Raw genomic sequence first — 12795 nt, 5'->3', positions numbered from 1 at the left:
AAATTGTTTAATTTGGGCTTAGGACTTCATCATCTTTATTTTTGAATTGACAAATGACTTGCAGTGAAGGGTATGGCTTGACAAATTAAGTGGTATTATACATGCAGCAAACAGGTATTAAGAGCAGAAACGCTTGCTATGCATACGATTATGGAAGAATGCTGCAAAATTTTGAAATGTCATGATTGCACTGACATTCCATAACCAGAGCAAGGAATGTAGAGATCGCCACTGAAGACACCGAAGCAGCAGCGACCTATAAAACCTGGTATAGGCCCAATGGTCTCAACATTACTATGTCCGAATACATTGCTTCTGCCTCTCTCTTACCCCCGACTCTCCAAAATATATGCAAATTCTGCCCTCATGGGGGGAATGTTCTAGTAGAATTATCGCCTGTAATAGAAGGCTATACTGGCCATTAAAGGCTTCTCCCTTGTTAAAGGCTCTTGCAGATGCTGTAGTGTGCCTTTAACCAGTGCGACGGTTTAGTTCAGTGGGCGGGGCCACGTCGGCCAACGGAAGTGCGCAGCACTACGAAGGTAGTGCGCGCGTGACAGCCGTTGGCCGACGCCAGCAGCGAAGGGGCTAATGGTCAGTGTAGCCAGCTACAGCATGCCTTAAGGCAATATTAGTTGCTTACCTGTAACACTAGTTCTCAAGTTGTGGTATCTTTCATATATTGATATGCTTGAATCATTCTCCATCATCAGGCTAGGAGTCCCCGGTAATCTAAAACAAGCATTGGCATAGCCAATAGGTCTCGCCTTTGGGACCTTATAAGTGTTTAGCCAATGCAACCATTGATGTTGTTGCACCAAAGATATTGTGCTGCATAACTAAATACTTATGAGGCGAGAACTATTGGCTATGCCAATGCTTGTTTAATTTACTTGCCATTTACGTTAAATCGTTACACTGATACAACCTTTCACACCATTCCTAAGTCCTAATGCATGTCAACAGCATCACACTTACGAGCAGCAGCGGCGAGATGGCCGTTATTGATGAATGTCTTTGAGACGTGTCTGTGATCGGTGAGAACGTTATAAATAATATGTATGGAATTATTCAGAGTTTTCTTCTGAATCATCAACGAAGAAACGTTGATGCTTTGCATTTTTCATATTTTGTGATGCATTGCACATCTATTCCGGTATTCAAAATAGTTTGCATGAATAAATTGAGTCTGGCAGTGCAATAGTGACCTCGCTACAAAACAGTAAGGTAGAATGATCGGTAAAGCGCCCACTGCGAAACACTCTCTGTATCCTACCGGATACATAGTCCCTTCAGCTTTTCATCCTTCCAGGGTCAAGAAGAAAGACAACCGCTTACTTGGCGACAGTGGGATCTTTTCTGACGTGACTCGGAAAGCAGATAGTTTAAATACCTGCTAACAATAACCATTGTTTTTAAAAAAAATAGTCGTGCTCCTGAATGTAGACAACACTGCATTACCAGGTGCAAAACCTGAGGCGTGAAGAGCATTGCTAAAAGGAACTTCTGCCCGACTGCCTAACCATCCATCATCCATACATTCATACTTTCAACCAAGAAAAATGGTTGTATACTTTATTCTAACGAACGGCTAGAATTAAAGCAGCTCTCGACATCTTTGAAGGAAAGTGTATTTTTGAACCACGTTACAGTGAACTGCGATTCTAAAGAGCATCTTTTATAACAACTATTGGCCAAGGGCATTATTTCAAAGGAACCAAGTTTCCTCTAGTGTTTTCTTTTTTTATTAGTGCTCATTTAAGCGCGTTTTGGGATATTCGGAGAGCGTCAGAGCTCAGATATTTAACATTATGTAAACGCTTCACTTTTCAGCTAAGACTTGGAGTGTCTGCGACCGCGACCCTGGTTGTATTGGTAACCCATGAAATTGACAAAAAAGGCGAGGTGGTTGTCAAGCTGTCTTTTTACAGCAGGGGGCACTTTTTCAACACACAAAAACCCATTCTTACGTTGACAGATTAGTGCACCACAGCGCACAATGTTTGTTCCTGTTACAGAGATGCCGCACACAGACACAACGGGACTGCATTTCAAGGTAAAGTTTAAGGGTACACGGCAGGGCCTGTACAACGAGGATGTATGTATGATGGGTGTATTTCAAAATGTCCTTTCATGTTTACAATACAAATCGGCTTCGCCCTCTTGCAGCGTAAGGCACATTCAACTTAAAACTGTGCACCCCATTTGCAGCCTTAAGTCAGGCACATTAGAGAATGAAACGCAAGTCCCGTACTGTGGAAAAGTAAATTTTGCCATGTTGTATGTGCCTACGTGTTCCCCATGTTATGCTATATGTGCATGATCGATATGCATGTATCCCCCTTATGATCGATTAAAGACGCAATTACAGTTGTGTCCATCTCTAGTATGTCAGTTTCCAGTTATCGTGAATACAACGAATATCAGGCCTATGTAATCCTACGTTGCCACGTTTTACAGTGTGCACGTTAATTCATTGAATTGTCCCCGTTTCTAGGCCTCAAAAGGGCCCGGACTCAGATTCAGCTCCTGTTTCCTGAACCCTCTCCGAGGAGCGATACAGCCCCCACCTGCATCCCTGACCCTTAGCTTACTTCTTGCCACGCAGTGCCCAGCTCGGCCTGGCTCTGCCTCCCAGTCTGCCAAAAGTATGTTATGTTTCTAGTTATCAGTCCAGCCCTCCTTCTCTGCATTCCTAAGCTACTGAATCGCATCAATAGTTTCCGTCATGGTCTGGTCTTTATGTCTCCATGTAAGAGAAATACTGTATTAATATTCATAGAATATTCCTCACACACGCAATACAAGTAGAATAATGCATGCACCAGTCTTAATGTCTGTTAGCCTTTGCCCTGATAACTTTTGGATTCTATCAACATGTACTCTAAACACCAGATACTAGATATGCCTGGGTACATGTCGCTCTGACCCTCCAGACTTTCGTCTCCTCTTCTAGTGCAGAAGTCATAGCCCCCAGTTCTCCCTGGTAACACGTCATTGCCAGTTTACGCGCACCACTAGGTTAGAGGTCCCAGCTGCTCAGGTAGCCCCCTCCATGTTTCCGCCCCATTTATGACATATTCTGTTACGTTTGCATCACATGTCTATGTATACGCCCTGTACACACCTCTTGTTACACCCACTTTATGCCTTATCTTTCGCGACTGCTACAAACTCCGCCTACTGCTACGCCCCCTGTATTGAATGTAATGTATTTGTTTAACTATAAATATTGTGCACTGTTATTAAAAGCTAGCCAATTCCCAGATCCTGCCCCCGGCAGCTGCCATCCTATTCCCATGCAGGCTGTCCTGTTCCTGTCCTTTATGTCTGATTAAAGCCTGTGACTCAAGATACCTCGAATCCTGACTCTTATTTATTGAGCTATCTGTTTATATGAGTATCCTGAAAAATAGAACCGGTAATTAATTATTTATTTACCACATAATGGCGCCCGAATAGGGACTTGCCCTTTCCCCACGCGCCGGAGAAGCCACGCAGGCCCCCTGATCCTCTGCAGCCGTGACGGAACCATACCGTGCACGTGCAGATATTTCTGCTTCAAGTATCCCTCAGGCCCACGGAGGAGACAGAGGTTGCGGTCCAGCGTCCAGACGAGGCGGTGGAGGAACGCGGCGAGTCCCGACCAGAGCCCAAGCCAAGAGTCCAAGGTCCGAGGTATCCGGAGGCCCACCTGTAACTGAAGTCCGAAGTTCGTCCGTCCGTCGTCGTAGCAGTCCAGTCCAGTCCGAGGCCTTCCGTTCTTGCTGCCCGGTGAGTACCGTTGCTGGGGTAGTATCTAGACAGGGTCAAAGTAATTTGTCTCTGGTCCGTGGGTTTGGGTACACAGATCCAACACGAAGTGTCCATCTAGGTGGATGCGGGTCCTGACGTGTCTCTTTATGAGACCGGTAAGTTTCGTACTGTTTTAGCAGTGCATCTAGTCATTCCAGTAAGTTCTGTTCTGTTCTCGAGAAATTCATGTGTTTCTGTTTTCAGTATTCCAGGTAGTATTCTGTCCGAACTGTTATTTTAAATGTTATTTCATGTGTTTTCAATGTTGTGGTATGAGTGATTTGTTTTCAAGTTATTATTGTGTTTATCGTGTATTGTATTGTGTCCAGATTCCAGTCTTAGTTATGCCTCTGTTCACGAAGTTACGCCAGTTAAGAACTAGAAAAGGTCTGCTCGAAGAAGCAGTTCCTGTCCCGCCTAGGGACAGTCCAGGTCATTTTATGTATCATAAGCATGGCATAAGTGCCATATTATATCTAGACTTATGGGTCGAGTATACTAAAGATCTAGAAGAGAAATATAGATGGCCTGTATCAGGTACATGGGATGCCGAGTGCATCATGCGAGTAGAAGAAGTATTATGGAAAAAGAAATCCAGACAGTCCCAGAAAGATGCCATCGAGTTATGGCGCAAAGAATCTCATAAAAGAACCGAAAAAGAAATCAGAAAGTCAGAATTAAGTAGAGAATCCTCAGAAAGAGCCCAAGAAAGGGAATTAATCGAAATAGGTGAACGAGTAAACGCCGAACAGTCAGACAGACAGAGAAATGCCCTCATTAAGGGTATGTATCCTCTTCTTGCCGAGGGCTTGCCAAAAGCAACCCCGGAAGCACCATGTAATTTTCCGCCGCCATTAGTTCCGATTAAGCTACGTCACAAACCGACCGCAGCTGATATTTTTCTCTCATCCTATTTGGACGATACAGTCCCAGAATATGCAAATCCTGTTCCGCCAGCTCCCGTAAATAATGTAATTCCTGTTCCTCCAGCCACCGGGGCACCCGTTGCAGCACCTGTTACGGTACCCCCGGTCCAGCCTACAGTACAAGTACCCGCTACATCAGTCACTCTGCCAGCCCGTACGATACCCGTCGATGATTCCAGTTTAGGAGCCGCGGGGGGGGAAGTCCTCCTTGTACCCCGCCGCAACACAGACGTGTGACATTACTCGAGCTACATGCCCGAGCGTTACAGCGGTCGCCCAAAAATCAGTCAGTTGCAGATATCAAACGAGCTCTTACAGAATGCCGTTATGATCCAGTCCCAGGCGATGATGGTATGGTCCTGTATTCATTGCGTGTAAGACGGGTGACCGAATATTTGGACACCCTACCGAATATGAAAGAATATCTAGACAGAATATATCGTTTCATCCGTACAGGAGTAGATCCAGAAAGTATTGGCGAGGCCATGTCTGAAAGAAAAGTCGAGATCCAGCTCATGCTTTTAAAGTTTCTAATTAATTGTTTGATAAGAGAACAAGATTATCCGGATAAAGATCCGGAAGAAATGAAAGTCCTAACAAGGTGGAGTGACCACATAGCCGAGGGAACACACAAGACACAGAACTGTATAGACAGTATGTACAAGAAGATCCGTAGGGAAATAATAAAGTTACACGAGAAACAAAAAGCAGCACAAGTAAGCGAGAAAGAAGACAACTCTTCTACTGAAGAGGTAGACGACGAGAATCCCACCAGAATAGCGTATGTAGGTAGAACTAGACTTCCCGACCGACATTCACGCCTAGAACACAAGAAAGTTTTTCCTCCTCCAGCACCAGAACAAGGTTCTCTCGAGCAAGTATTTCAAGCTACCGATCACATTCTGAAATCACGAATCGGTTATAGTGAACTTAGTACCATGCATGAACAAGAACTAGCCCGATCAGCAGTCCGATGGATTACTGATTCTACCACTTTTCCAGACGAAATAGTGGCACAAATGTTTCTGAAACTGCCCCCAGCCGAGCAGCGACTGGTGGGTATGTATATGATCCAGCACCTCATTACACTGTATGAGGGACAACATTCTGATCCAGGTCCGTTACATGATGTTCTGAACGAGTTACTCCAGTATAGATGGAGAGGTCTTGGTACCGATTTAATTAGTGTCATTCTAGAACAGCGCCACAAATATAGAACGTTTCTGAATCCGCATTTTGTTCACGTCTCACCTCCAGAAAGTAAACCATTTTACATAGATAGACAGCATCCATTACGAGAAGTAGACCCAGTTAGGACAGCGGGTGGTGAAATGCAACGAGTATTTGTTTACACCCCTATCACAAAGATGGAACTCTTAGAGATGAAGAAATTAATTCCCTGTCATGACAAAGATCCAGCAGGGTTCCATCGCGAATTAAAAGACATGCTCCGTATGGGAGAATACACGTATCCAGATATCATTAAAATGTTAAAGGTCCTGTTGCCCGCAGGGGTATATGAAAAACTCAAGGAAAAAGAATGGGAGGTGGGAGAGAAAAAGATTGATTGGACAGCTCTAGAAGCTGAAGATAATTACCGAGTACCAGGTACCGGTCTTGGGGACAAATGTAAAGAATTACCCGAGTTATTGATACAAGTTTTGCCAAGGTTACTAGCCACGAAAAAGGAAGATTGGGATGCAATTTCAGCATGTAAACAGAAACAGGATGAAGACACTAGTGATTTTTATTCTAGATTTGAAAAATGTTTTATAATTAACAGTGGTTTGAAGACAGGTAGTGAGTCATACCCTCATCTTTTTGTTACTAAACTAGTCGAGAATTCAAGCCCACAAGTTAAAAATCGAGTTTTAAAAGTCGAAAGTACTTGGCAAGCTAATACCCCGTCACAAATGCTCCAGATGCTCCAGTATCACCAGAACAGAATCAGGGAAGAGCAAGAACACGAAAAGAGACGTATGAAAGATACGAAAATGAAAGTACTAGTTGCACAATCTGTTCCACAAGACAGTCAGAAGAGGGGTCCGAATCAAGCCAGTCATCCAGCAGCTCCCGTTAGAGGGACTTGCAATTATTGTAAACAGCCAGGTCATTTTATAAACGAGTGTGCAGTTCTGAAACACAACATAGCCACTGGTAAGACTAAAGAAAGACCACGTCCGCCTAGACAAGAACAAGTTTCACAGACTTCACTGTCATCACAGAATGCACAACAGACAGTTCCAGCATCGCAGCCCATCGCTGCAACACAGCATGTTACACAGCAAATGTACCAGTATGCTCAGACAGAGTATCCAGAGTATCAACAGTATTCATGAAACAGCCTAGAGAGGGAGGTAGGCTTGCCTCTCATCGAGATACCTGTAGATCAAGAGGGTCCCTATGTACACAGTCAAGTATTAGGGAAAGACAGAAAGTTTCTGATTGATACAGGGGCAAGTAGGACTACTATCAGTCATGACGAGGTTCCAGGGGCTCCGCTCTCAGGCTCTAAAAATGTTTCCCTTGGATTTTCAGGAAAGCCTATTATTAACGAAATTTCAAAGCCAGTTTCCCTAGAAGTTGGTCCATTGTCCCGAACTACTGATTTGTTACTTACGAAATCATGTCCAGAAAATTTGTTAGGCATTAAAACATTGAAAGAATTAGGTGCAGTTATTTGCTGTTCCCCAGAAGGAATACGTTTGTTTTTAAGAGACTTTAAAGGTCACTATGTATTACGTGATTTTGATCCAAGATTGTCAAATGTACCGCAGCATTTATGGGCGCAAGGTCCAACTGATGTAGGTTTTATGCAAATCACACCCCATCGTGTGACTCTCAAGCAAGGTATAGTCTTGCCACGAATCAGACAGTACAGATTGCCACCTGAGGCTGTAGCAGCCTTATCCAAAATTATTGACGAGCTTATTGCTCAAGGAGTGGTTGTAGAAACTGACTCCAATGTATGTAATTCTCCTATCATTCCAATCATGAAACGTACTGATCCAAATGCACATCCAGTATATCGATTAGTGATTGACCTTCGAGAACTTAATAAATGTATCATACCCCAGTATCCAGTAGTCCCAGATATTTCATCCTTATTGACAGCTATTGATTCTGAAGCTACATTTTTTACTGTAATAGACCTCAAGAATGCATTTTTCAGTGTCCCCATTCATCCAGACAGCCAGTACCTTTTCGGTTTTTGTTTAAATGGAAGGAGCTATAAATTCACACGAGCTCCTCAAGGTTTCACAGAAAGTCCTAGTATTTACAGTCAAGCACTTAAAAGACAACTAGACCATATTCACATGCCAACTGACACTGCCCTGCTCCAGTATGTCGATGATCTACTGATCACAGCCCGTTCTGAGCGTGACTGCGAGCGAGCATCACTTACCGTTCTGTATTTCCTAGCCGAGATGGGGCACAAGGTGTCCCCTTCGAAGCTTCAGTTCTGTGTCCAGCAAGTGATCTACTTAGGCCACTTACTGTCCAAGTGGGGTAGGCAGTTGACACCAGACCGTATCCAGTTGATAGCGAGTCTTCCACAGCCCAAGACACAGAAGGAGGTACGTGCTTTTATTGGCCTCACTTCTTATTGCAGACAATGGATTCCTCAGTATGCATTTCTAGCAAAGCCACTGATACAGTTAACGACACAGGAGGCAGCCGTATCGACTGTCCTCCCTTGGACATCTGAACATACACTTAGTTTTAATGAATTAAAGAAAGCTTTATGCCAAGCACCTGTTCTAGCTACACCGAACTACAGTAAGCCTTTTACACTTTTTGTCACAGAACGTGATGGTACTGCATTATCTGTTCTCACACAAGATCAAGCAGGACAGTACAAACCTTGTGCTTATTTTTCGAGCACATTAGATCCAGTAGCCCAGGCTTTGCCTGCATGCCTCAAGTCAGTTGCAGCCACAGCTCTAGCAATCAGACAAAGTGATTCCATAGTGTTAGGACATTCCCTGACAGTACAAGTTCCACACTCCGTGGAAGTTCTTTTAAACCGAACACAGACTCAGCATTTGACCATTGCACGTTTAACAGGTTATGAACTGACACTGTTCCAGCCACACATAGAAATCAGACGCTGCAACGTTTTAAATCCTGCTACACTGTTACCGTCAGTTACTTCGAATCCTGCCACACATGACTGTGTGGAAGTCATTAACACTATGACTAAGCCAAGACAAGACCTGACAGACATTGCATTACCTAATCCCGACCTGACACTTTATGTGGATGGTTCATGTATGAGAACTAGTACAGGAGAACTAGTAGCCGCGTATGCAGTGACTACTGAAACCGAAGTTATTGAAACACACCGTATTGACACCCTGTCTGCTCAAGCAGCAGAGCTAGTTGCTCTGACCCAAGCCTGCATACGTGCCAAGAACCTGAAAGTAAACATATATACAGATTCACGTTACGCATTCGGAGTTGTACACGACTTCGGAGTGCTCTGGCAGGAGAGAGGTTTCATGACTTCTCATGGAACCAAGATTCAGCATGGTCTCCTCATTCAAGCTCTGTTAGATGCGATACATTTACCGACAGCTATCGCTATCATGAAGTGCAAGGCACATACGAAAGTTACTGATATCATTTCCCAAGGTAACGATCTAGCAGATCGAACAGCCAAGCTTACAGCTCAGACACCAGACATTCCAGTTAACAAGACACAGACATCCACTCCAGAACAGACTACATGTATGACAGTCAAGGACCCTACACAAGATGTCATAGACATACAGTTACATGCTACTCCCGAAGAAATCAAGAAATGGTCCGAACAAGGAGGGGTCCAGACAGATCAGGGATGGGTGACGAAGGGAAAAGCCACATGGTTTCTCCCCGACTCTATGGTTCAAGTCATTATCAATACCGCACATAGTCCAGCACATCTAGGAGAAAAAGCCATGTTAGACAGTATACAGAACCTCTGGTTCAACAAGCACTTACGAGCTGCAGCCAAGCAGAAAGTCCGTACCTGTATGATATGTTGTCAGTTCAATCCAGGTAAAAGTGTCCCGGTGGAACAAGGTGGATTCCAACCTCCTGACCACCCTTTTGAAGTCCTCCAGATGGATTATATTCAGATGGAGCGATGTCGAGGTTTCAAGTATGTCCTCGTAGTGGTATGCGCTTTGTCCAGGTGGACAGAAGCATATCCAGTTCCAGATTACACAGCCGCGACCACTGCCAAGCAGTTGGTTCGTGAATTCTTCCCCCGTTATGGACTCCCTAGGGTCGTGTATTCTGATAACGGCCAGCCATTCTCATCCGAGCTAATGAAACATATTTCCCTTTTGTTAGGGTACCAGTGGAAGCTCCATTGTGTACGCCATCCTGAAGCAGCCGGTCTCGTAGAGAGACATAATCAGACCCTGAAAATCCGTATTGCCAAGACATGTAAAGAGAAAGGTGTAGACTGGCTAGTTGCCCTGCCAGTTGCTTTATTCTTCATGAGGATGGTTGCACATTCCAGATCAGGTCTGTCCCCTAATGAGGTCGTATTCGGCCGCCCCCCAAACATGTGGGGTACACCTAGACCCCGCAGTATTACAGATGTTTCCAGTAATATGCTGACAGATTACCTAGCTTCCTTGATGTCTGCCCTACACTCTTGTCGTTCGCAGGTTGCCGCCGCATTTCCAGACAACACCGAGGTGAAACCGCATGAGGTCATTCCAGGGAACCTCGTTTTTGTAAGGAACTTTGATCGTTCAAGTCCACTGGAGCCCCGTTGGAAGGAGCCGAGACTTGTCCTCCTGACCACCCGCACGGCCGTGAAGTTGGAAGGCCGCAAGGGGTGGGTCCATCTGTCCCATGTAAAGAAATTCCATGGAGCCCGGAAAAAGACATTTTTAAAGGACACTTCTAAAGACTGTTCCATTTCTAAGGACTGCCTAAAAACAGACACTGAACTCAAGCCTTCCCTGCTAGAGGAAACTCCGCAACAGGAGTATAAAAAGAAACTCCGGTCTAGCAAAATAAGTCAGCCAGTTTAATTGTCTAAGTCCCTCTCGGGTGAAACGGTTAGACAGGTATCTGACATGTATGAGATAGACCCCCATAGTGAGAGAGTTAGTCAAAACTCCATAAGATGTATCGTTTTTCTAAGTTTCTTATTGTTTCTAAGTTTGATGGTTACCTGCACAAGTTATGCATTGCATTTATGTTTTCCAATTTCTCATGTAAATAAGTTTTCTAATGCCACAGTAGAGCACACATTTAGTGATCTGCCTCCTCACGAGTTATCCTATCGTCTTGCTATGAGAAATAACACATTCATCAGAATGTTACACTATTCACACCAGACCAGCAATGCCACTAATTGTTGGGTGTGTGGTCGACTCCCCCCTTTCCAGACACCGAAGGGAGTTCTGCCACTCTTTCCTTATCCGTTTTCACATAATGGTTCGTGTGGAGCATGGTCCACGTTAACGTCATCTTCAAATGATATGTCCCTTCTGAATAGAACATGTTTTCCAGACAAGCAAGGTCTCCCCCATAGAACAGGGTTAGATCTAGAAAATGAAGTTTATAATTTAGGTAATTATTCTTCGAATTTCATGGTCCTGAATGTTCAGTCTGATACTACTCAAGATTTGCCTGCTATTTCAGTACTACCAGTCAAAGGCGAATTATGTGTCAGAAAGAATGGTTCCGCACATGTAGGACATAGTGATTGTACTACTACTGTCGAGTACAGTGACAGTGGGAAATCTATTTTCAAAGCTTCACGTCATTCTTATTTTGTTTGTGGTCAGACCGCATATGTTCGTCTGCCCCTCGATTGGGATGGAACATGTTACGTTGCCTTCCTGCTGCCACCAGTTTTTCTAGCCCCATCTGATTATCACAGAAACACACATCTAGTACACGTCAGACATAGAAGGGAGATTGAGTCCCCAATTGTCGATCAAACTGAAACTACTCTAGAACAGTATCAAGACTTTAATAAAGGTTTCTTCTTCTTTATAGGACCTATCCAGAATAGTAAGCTAATACGTAGACTAACCAGAACCCTTGAAGCAGTAGTGAATGAGACTACTTCTGCTCTAGGTAACTTAACCGAAGAGCAATCTGCTATGAGATTTGTCGTGCTCCAAAATCGTCTCGTTCTTGACGTCATACTGGCCGATAGAGGAGGAGCATGTAGAGTCATCGGATCTAGTTGCTGCATTTTCATTCCTAATAACGCGCCGTCTGTTTATTCAGCTATAACCAGACTTCATAAAATTGCCCATCAGTTACACCAGAATCCAGGCACCTGGACATGGTCCGGTTGGCTCTGGAGTATTATATCTGCCTGGGGATGGAAAGTATTGTCATTTCTAGGTATTGCAGTAATGATCATATTCAGTTGCTGCCTCTGTATACAATGTGGCCCTGCGATTTGCGGCATTTGTGCTACCTCTTGTATTCCTAGTCCTAAATCCCGTCCCAAGACAATCCGAGACGAGCAAATGATGCTATATGAAGTGATAGATGGTATCATGAATATTGATGTTTCCTGATGGAAACGTAGGGCACAAGGAGGGAATGTGGAAAAGTAAATTTTGCCATGTTGTATGTGCCTACGTGTTCCCCATGTTATGCTATATGTGCATGATCGATATGCATGTATCCCCCTTATGATCGATTAAACACGCAATTACAGTTGTGTCCATCTCTAGTATGTCAGTTTCCAGTTATCGTGAATACAACGAATATCAGGCCTATGTAATCCTACGTTGCCACGTTTTACAGTGTGCACGTTAATTCATTGAATTGTCCCCGTTTCTAGGCCTCAAAAGGGCCCGGACTCAGATTCAGCTCCTGTTTCCTGAACCCTCTCCGAGGAGCGATACAGCCCCCACCTGCATCCCTGACCCTTAGCTTACTTCTTGCCCGCAGTGCCCAGCTCGGCCAGGCTCTGCCTCCCAGTCTGCCAAAAGTATGTTATGTTTCTAGTTATCAGTCCAGCCCTCCTTCTCTGCATTCCTAAGCTACTGAATCGCATCAATAGTTTCCGTCATGGTCTGGTCTTTATGTCTCCATGTAAGAG

General features: G+C 44.3%; 1 protein-coding gene across 14 annotated transcripts in view; it reads right to left on the bottom strand.

Moving 5' to 3' along the window:
* LOC144773261 (uncharacterized) overlaps positions 1–12795 on the bottom strand; it is a 7170044-nt gene that overhangs the window by 5959537 nt on the left and 1197712 nt on the right. The gene's annotated exons all lie outside the window — the stretch shown is intronic.

The sequence above is a fragment of the Lissotriton helveticus genome, chromosome 8, assembly GCF_964261635.1.
Source record: "Lissotriton helveticus chromosome 8, aLisHel1.1, whole genome shotgun sequence".
Lineage (NCBI taxonomy): Eukaryota > Metazoa > Chordata > Amphibia > Caudata > Salamandridae > Lissotriton > Lissotriton helveticus.
The sequence above is the reverse complement of the archived record's forward strand: the minus strand, read 5'-3'. Positions and strand labels throughout refer to the sequence as shown.